At 43.8% G+C, this 7,948-nt stretch overlaps 1 long non-coding RNA gene across 2 annotated transcripts in view; it reads right to left on the reverse strand.

Annotated features, from left to right (window-relative positions):
* The window catches only part of LOC143267179 (uncharacterized), a 96,845-nt gene extending 89,264 nt beyond the window's left edge, over window positions 1-7,581 (reverse strand). Inside the window, exons 1-2 of one of the 2 annotated variants that reach the window (XR_013042091.1) lie at window positions 7,355-7,581; window positions 6,029-6,204 (exon numbers count right to left, since the gene is read on the reverse strand). This is a non-coding gene — a long non-coding RNA (uncharacterized LOC143267179). Of the gene's footprint in view, window positions 1-6,028; window positions 6,205-7,354 lie in introns of those variants that run through there. The other variant, XR_013042092.1, reaches the window with a different exon arrangement.
* Between the last annotated feature and the right edge of the window lie 367 nt (window positions 7,582-7,948).

Raw genomic sequence — 7,948 nt, forward strand, 5'->3', positions numbered from 1 at the left:
GCTGGAGTAGATGATGTTTGATAACTGGTGATCCTTTGCTATGGAGCTAGCCCTCACCACAATTCTCCCAAACTCCTGGGCATTGCTTCAGTCATGAGAATCCATTCTCACGAAAGAGGTTTCATATACTTTGCAAAAGAGTTTGCAATGCTTATTTACAAATGCTTTCTCCCTGACCCTTATCCTGAGCACTGTTTCTCAGTCAACAGGACCCATTCTTATACTTATTATAAACCTATTCTCTCTGGCCCCTATCCTGAGCACTGTTCACAGTCAATAGGACCCATTCTTATACTTATAATAAACCCATCCTCCCTGGCCCCTATCCTGAGCACTCTTCACAGTCCATAAAGCCTATTCTTATGGGAGGGGTCACAGGTGTTTTGCTATAGAGGTGTACTTTGCAAAGTTTGGATGTAGGCATGTCTAAAGCTTTGTTGTGATAATCATCACAAGGAAACTTTCCCCCAAGTTTTACTATGTTTAAATATGTAAAATAAAATAAAATGTTTGGCATCAGACTCCAGAAGTTTGAACCAGTGCTGGGTAACTAAGGTGAACTGAACCAAGTTTCATTTTTGCCTCTCCCACAGATAGTTTTGAGGCTGGCTGTGATACTTGCAGGGACCTCCACAACATTGCCAGACTTTGAGATTCCTTGGCAAGAGGGGAAGAGACCAGACTTGCATGTGCCTTTTACAACAGTGAAGAAGTATCTAGAGCTATTTGAGGAGTTAGAAGAATTCAGAAGGCTGGAGGCAGCCTACCACCAAAAGTTCGTTGGCTGGGATTCTCAGAATGCTAGGCAAGTCTGAGCTGTCAAGAGAACGCTGAACTTACTTATGCAGAGAAACTTTGTGGCTTTTGACCTAAGACTTACACAATAGCCACTCTGTGATGAGAACTGTAAATTTTTGCCAGCATCTTCCCCCATTTTCTTCCCAGTTGCATCTCTTGAAGAGATGGAAGAGATGTGATGCTGTATGGGAAACTTACTCAGTGTAGAATTGCCTTTGAGGAATGCTAACCCTGAGAAAAACCTTAGAAGTTTGGTTTCTGATCATACTGTTGTTCTTTACCTTGCAGGAGAGAATTCTGAGTCCCAGAATATGATAATGTCATATAACTGGTCACATAACTGGAGAGAGAGAGAGAGAGAGAGAGAGAGAGAGAGAGAGAGAGAGAGAGAGAGAGAGAGAGAGAGAGAGAATCGGGCCCAGCTCATACAGCTCTGTACTTTCTCCTGCTGGACAGTCCATGCGCTTCTCACCAGTTTTGTGTTGAATAAAGCCCCTCTTCCTATAGCAGAAAGAAAACCACTGCCAGCAATCCAATGTGGAGCCATCCTTGTGGATTCCTGAGAGCTTCCCCGGCACCCTTCCTCTTCCTATTCCCATGATATCTTCATTTATCATGGTGTCTCTTTCCTTGCTCTCCCACTCTGTCCCTGTTCCATCTCAACCCTCCCATTTCCTTATGTTCTCATCCCCATTCTTGGCCCTCCATTACCCTCCCACACACTCCCAGTTTGCTCATGTAGATCTCATCTATTTCTCCTTCACTGGGCTATCTATGTGCCTCTCTTAGGGTCCCTCCTTGCTGAAAATATGCACACAAATAATAAAGTAGTATACAATTTGCTTCTCAATCTTGAACTGATTAGAATTCCAAATGAAAACCACTGTGTAGCTTATCAATGGGCCTGAACTAAAGAGTCAGCCCAAGGTGAGAACACTAAGGAATTCATATCCTGTCCTCATAGAGCCTTTGTCCACTGACGGATGGAAGCAGATGCAGAGATCCACGGCTGGGCATCAGGCTAAGCTCTGGGAATCCAACCAGTGAGAGAGAGGAGGGATTCTGTGGGCAGGGGATGTGGAGATCATGATAGGAAAACATGCAGAGATGACCAGCCACACTAGTGGAAACCCATGAACTGTGGACTAATAGCTGCCGAGCCCCCGTAGGACTAGACTAGGCCCTCTGGATATGGGAGACAGTTGTTTAGCTTGAACTGTTTGGGGGGTCCCCAGTTGTCCCTGGTGCATGGGCGGGCTTTTTGGAGCCCAATGCCTAGGGTGTGACACCTTGCACAGCCTTGGTTCAGCGGGGAGGAGCTTGGACCTGCCTCAGCTGAGTGTGCCAGGCTCTGCTGACTCCCCATGGGAGACTTTGATTTGGAAAATGTGGGGACTGGGGGTGGTTTTGTGGGGAAGGCTGGGAGGTAGGAAGAGGGAAGAGGGGGGATCTGTGGTTGGTATGTAAAGTGAATAAAAAATTTCTTAATAAAAAAAAGTTAAAAAAAAAAAAGAAAACTATGAATCGGGTACTATTTTCTTCCTGAGGTACCAAAGAAAGTCTATGAGTCTATGAGAAATTATTTAAATTATTTAGGTAGTCATACAACCTCTCTCTCTCTCTCTCTCTCTCTCTCTCTCTCTCTCTCTCTCTCTCTCTCTCTCTCTTTCTCTCTCATATATATCTTCCAAAATCTGTATGGAAAAACAAAACATTTGCTTCTTCCACCCATTTATTGGGTGGTATTTTTTATGACATGGCAGCACTGGCCTAGGGGCAGTGAAGAACAAGGGTCTTCTGCCACCAAGTGTCCTTAAGCGAATCACTTCTCTCTATGTGTGTTTGTTACTCCATGACTCTAGAGGTAAAAAAAAAATCCCTTAAGAAGCTTATATAGCCTAAAGGAAAGGGATTTTGAATCAGGATTCACTGAACAACAGAATAATGGCAGTCACTGCAAAAGCTGTTACCGCCTTCACCCAGTGTGATGGTCACAGCTCTGTGAGGCGTAAACTGCCCACCTTGTGTTCCATTTGATCAGGTCAATCATGCTAGGAGAAGATTGGGAGCAGCATTAAACTCCCATTGCAGAAGACTAGTCTGAAGTTGAGCTACCCATCATCAATTGGCTCATAACAAGCTGGAACAGGAACCCCAGTCCCTGATTGGTCAAAAGCTCTTCCTACTGACTTGAAGTATTTCAACAGCCTGGCCATGAATTTTAGAACTCTCTCCTGGTCGATGCGGGTGCATCTGACCATTCAAAAAGAGCCCTGTCTGTGCAGCTGTGAGGAGACTATGCAATGAGAGAGTTGACAATTGTGACCACAGAATGTTTCAGCTCCCCCTCTCCAATAGCAAAGTCTTCTTCCTAACTGCATGACTCAAAATTGTCCTCATGGTTTTCTTTGCCCCACAAAATGTGATAAGGTGAGACCACAGAGGCTAAAGAGTCCAGGCACGTGAGGTGAGAGAAGGAGAACATGTGGCTTCTCTCTTCCTGTGCTCAGAAGTAGTCAGGGCTGGTCTGGGGAGAGAATAAGATGTGGCTGGAGGGCTTCTCTCCAGGTTCCCCAAGCCCCGCAGTCCCACAATCCACTTATAAAATAATCACCCAGACGCTTATATTACTTATAAACTGTATGGCTGTGGCAGGCTTCTTGCTAACTGTTCTTATATCTTAAATTAACCCACTTTTATAAATCTATACCTTGCCACGTGGCTGGTGGCTTACCGGCATCTTTACATGTTGCTTGTCCTGGTGGTGGCTGCAGTGTCTCTCTCTCCTTCTTCCTGTTTCCCCAATTCTCCTCTCTCTTTATTCCGCCTATACTTCCTGCCTGGTCACTGGCCATCAGTGTTTTATTTATATAGAGTGATATCCACAGCAATTAGATGGATGTCTATAAGTAAGTAAATGACTAGGAATGTCCAGAGATGACCTCAAGCAAGTGAGGGAAGTCCAGTGACCTTCCTCGGCTTCCTATTGCCATTAGGATTTTCTTATTCCGTATTTTCTATTAAATGCATCAATTCTCTCAATCCTCATGCTGACTCTTTCATTTTCTAGCTGAGAATTTCAACAAACCCATTTCATCTCTTTGGACCTTTATTTTCTTACCCAAAGATTGGAAATAATGACAACTATCTACCTCATGGGGTGGTTCTGAAACTTTAATGAGATATGTATGTGAAACTGATTTATAAACTGCTAAACACCGTACCGAAAAAAAATAAGTCTGGTACTACTTTTGCACCTGGAATCTCATTTAAGACCACGTGATCCAGAATATATAAGATGCTGTCTAACTAACAGCATTGCTGGGAGGCAAATGAGGAGAGCTCACAGCCAGAAGCTATTATGCCTAAATCCTTAACATCTTAAAGCTACAGGCTGCTGTGCCTGCATGGGTACACCTGAGACCCTCTCCAGGAACTGCCTTTAGTCCTGCAGGGCAAGTGTGGCTTCATAATATTCAGGTAGGGCAGAGAAGAATGTCATAGACTCGGTGGGAGAGGGAAATGGGGTCTTATAGTCATAATCCAAAGAGCTACCTGAAAAGGAGCAGAATGCTGATAACAGACATATGGTGGCTCATGTTTGTTTAATAAAAAAATTAGACATCACTCATCTTGAGGACAATTATTCTGCCCAGAAGAACACACAACACTGGCTTATTGTGAAGGGGCTGACTTCATCCCCTCTTTATTATTCTCCATTACATTCTTTTCTTTATCCCAAAGGAGTGGGCTCATTTAAGCACTCCCATGGAGTCCATCTTTTCAGGGAACAGAGTCAGAAACTGATTCCACCAAAAAGACATCAAGCCTAATTCTGAATCTCACAAGTCCAAAAAGAGTTATGAGTCCCCCTGCGATCCCATCATTAGTTAATATGAAAAGAACTTTAAAACCTGAGTTTTGTCCACTCCATGGGACTGCCTTGGGAAAAAAAAGGGGGTGGATCTGGCTCTAGAACTTCCAGTTTGATGGAGGAAGGAACAGGGATCCAATTCAGACAGAATTAGGACCTGTCGTTTCCTAACCAATTACTACCTTGATTCTGTTAGCTTTTGTCCGGGAAGGCAGCAGAACACTGTTTATGGTGGGAATGACTAATTTCATACACAGTTTAACTAGGTGGTTCGATCAAACTGTTCTTTCCTATGAAATTTGATGGTGGGAAATGATTACCATATAAAAAAGATTTCACTCTGTTTGATTGAGTGATTTCTATAAAGCGTCTATAACATAATTCCATGTCTGTGAACGTTAATTTTGCAGCAGCCAGCTGTAATTGGGTTCCAAGGCAGGAAGAGTGAGCCAAACCTCCTCTCCCACAGTTTTAGGCTCTCTGGTGGATGGTGGAGGGGGCATAAGGGGAAGCAGAAATAGAATAGGAAGAGAGAAGGGATGGAATTATACTTGAATGTCCAGGTAAGAGTTTAACATACTGCTCTGAAAATCCCTGCAATAGGAAACAAGAAATTGCAATGCTCATTCACTTCTGTAAGCAAAGGAGAGCAAGACACCAGGCTTAGCTGGTTCCCTGGGTTTGTTCACAAGGAGGGGGATGGGTATTTTAAGATGATAACATGTGCTACACTATCTCTCTGTCTCCTCCCCACACATACATCATTTCCTTAGAGCCCCTGGTCCTTACTGGTGGGAGAGACACCCTCACAAAAATGCATCTGAGTTCTCTCTATTATGTGACATTATCAGAACTAAAGGACAAAGCGGTCTGGTGGCTGAATGCGATGTCCTCCATAGTCTATTTGGTTAACGGTTGATGGTACTGTTTGGGGAAATGTGGCCTTGTTGTAGGAAGCATGTTACTGGAGATGAGCTTTGAGAGTTTAAAGAGGAGTTGTGCCATTTCCAGTTCACTCTCTCTGTGTTCTGCTTGAAGTTCAATATGTGCGCTCTTAACTGCTGCTTCAGCCAACACTCCTTTGCTCCAGCGTTATGGACTCTAACCCTCTGGACCTGTAAACTCAAATCAACTGTTTCTTGTATAAGCTGCCTTCATCAAGGTGTTTTATCCCAGCAGTGGAAATGTATCTAGTACCAGTTGGTAGTTCTTGGTAGATGCTTGCCATAAATCTCTCCATCAGTTGTTATCATGTCTCCAATTCTCTCCCACACTTCAAAAATTGTTGTAACTCTTCAGGAGTCATTGGGTAGAAATTGTGATTTACATAAATAGTTTTGCCAAAGGAGAGTATAGTAGTATTTATTTTTTATTTACACATACACCACAAAGGAGACTTCGGTTCAAAGATTCAAATAGTTCAACCATGGCTTTTTCAATGAGCTCTGGAATTCTTTCTTTTTCCCTGCCTGATAATTCAGTGTCACTCTTTGTTCTTGTGGAGTAATGAACCTGGTGCCTCAGGGTGAGCCCTTCAGGGGAAGACATGTAGGATTTAAGCACTCAGCTCTCTACCCACCAGTATTAGTAATTCTAACACAACAGGTACACTCCCTTGTGGCTAAAATAAATTTTGGTTTTAAGAACCGGTTTTCTACTTGGGAAGGACCTTAAACAAAGAAAACCTGTAAAGCATTCTCTTAACTCTAGGTTCCTGAGAAAAGGAAAGCTAGAGCCAAGTTTGGGGTGGGGGTTGGGGAGCAAGAACCTTGAACCTGGAAGGAGGCGGTAGGTGGGTCAGAACAAATGTCAAAATGTGATGCCCGTCAGCTCTAAGAATCCATTGGAATCAGTAAACTCCACACAGCAACCATGGCCACTCTGGCCATCATCTGGAGCGTCTAGAGAAAATGAGCAGTGTGGGTCAGTGCATGCATGCATGTGTGAAGGAACCTTCCAGGACTTTTCTCCTAGGTTCCCACCCAACCTCCCTTCTTCCACCAAGGAGTCCAGGGAGAGACATACTGTGGCAACCATTATCATTCATTTCTTTCTCCTTAACAGCCCAAAAAAGAAAACCAAGTTTCTGCTGGTCTGCCTCCTTTGGATCCATAGACCTCCCTCTGGAAACAAGGGGGCTTTTAAACTCTTCCATGCCCCTCTCCTCCCCATCCTGTCTATCTCCTTCATCTATTGTCATTGTAGGAAATGAATCATGTAAACAAACTTTTTTTTTTAATCTACAGTAATCCTAATTGAATTGTCTTGCTGCATTGTTATAAACAAGGGCAATTTCCTGTCAGTTATTGAGCTATTTAGCAATTATTTCTTATCATTAGTTTGCAAATTCAAACAGCATCACATTCTGTTTGCCAAATTACAAAGGCATAGCATCACAGGGCCCTCTTTGCAGCAGCCAGGCCCTCTTTAGGTATTTTATGCCTTTACTTGAGTCTCTTCCTCCCTCCACCCGACCTGCCAGTCTGCAGCAGTCTGGGCAGGAAAGGCCAAGCACCCAGGGGAGAGCCTGCCTAAGAGGTGTTTATCTCCCCGTGGCACTCTCATTAGTTAATAGAATAAGCTGCTGCCCACGGGAGTGACAGCACCATTGGGTCACTTGACAGGCCATCTTCCACTAAATAGCAAGGACAGATGAGGATGAGAACATTCTACATGACCAACCTCACAGACACCTTTCTTGCCTTGCAAATCCACTTCCCTGGAGGTTTCTCCAGTTTTTAATTGTCCCCTCCCAGGAGTACCAGTCTTGTTTGCTGCACCTGGAGACCTAGGCTCAGGCTTCAGATAAGCTTCAGAGGTGGGTGAGAACAACGTGCAGGTTGTCTTTAAAATATAAGGATCTTAAGGAATCCTCATTTTTACCCACACTTGCTTTCCAATGAAACTAGCCCAAGTATACCCACCGTGGCTAGGAGTGATGGAACACATAGTCCCAGTGACATCAACAACATTCTCAACATTCTCATTCTGTATTGTCACCTTGGAGACGAAACTATGTTGAGTTGATGGCTTGATCAGCCGTCTCCTCATCTTGGTGCCAGCTCCTCATCCCTTACCCTCTGTTTTCCTGAATGACTGTGAAGCTGCCTTGTTGATTTGCAAGATTCTGTCTTCTTTCCTTCCTATCCCTGAGTTCTATGTACTCCAGCAAGGTACATAGAACATGTAGAGACTGAAGGTAATGAGATTAGTAAGAGCAAGGATGGGTGGTAAGTAGGGCAGATTAGTTCTTTGGTTTCTGTTGTCTTTTCTCCT

This window comes from Peromyscus maniculatus, chromosome 9, assembly GCF_049852395.1.
Source record: "Peromyscus maniculatus bairdii isolate BWxNUB_F1_BW_parent chromosome 9, HU_Pman_BW_mat_3.1, whole genome shotgun sequence".
Taxonomy (NCBI): Eukaryota; Metazoa; Chordata; class Mammalia; order Rodentia; family Cricetidae; genus Peromyscus; species Peromyscus maniculatus.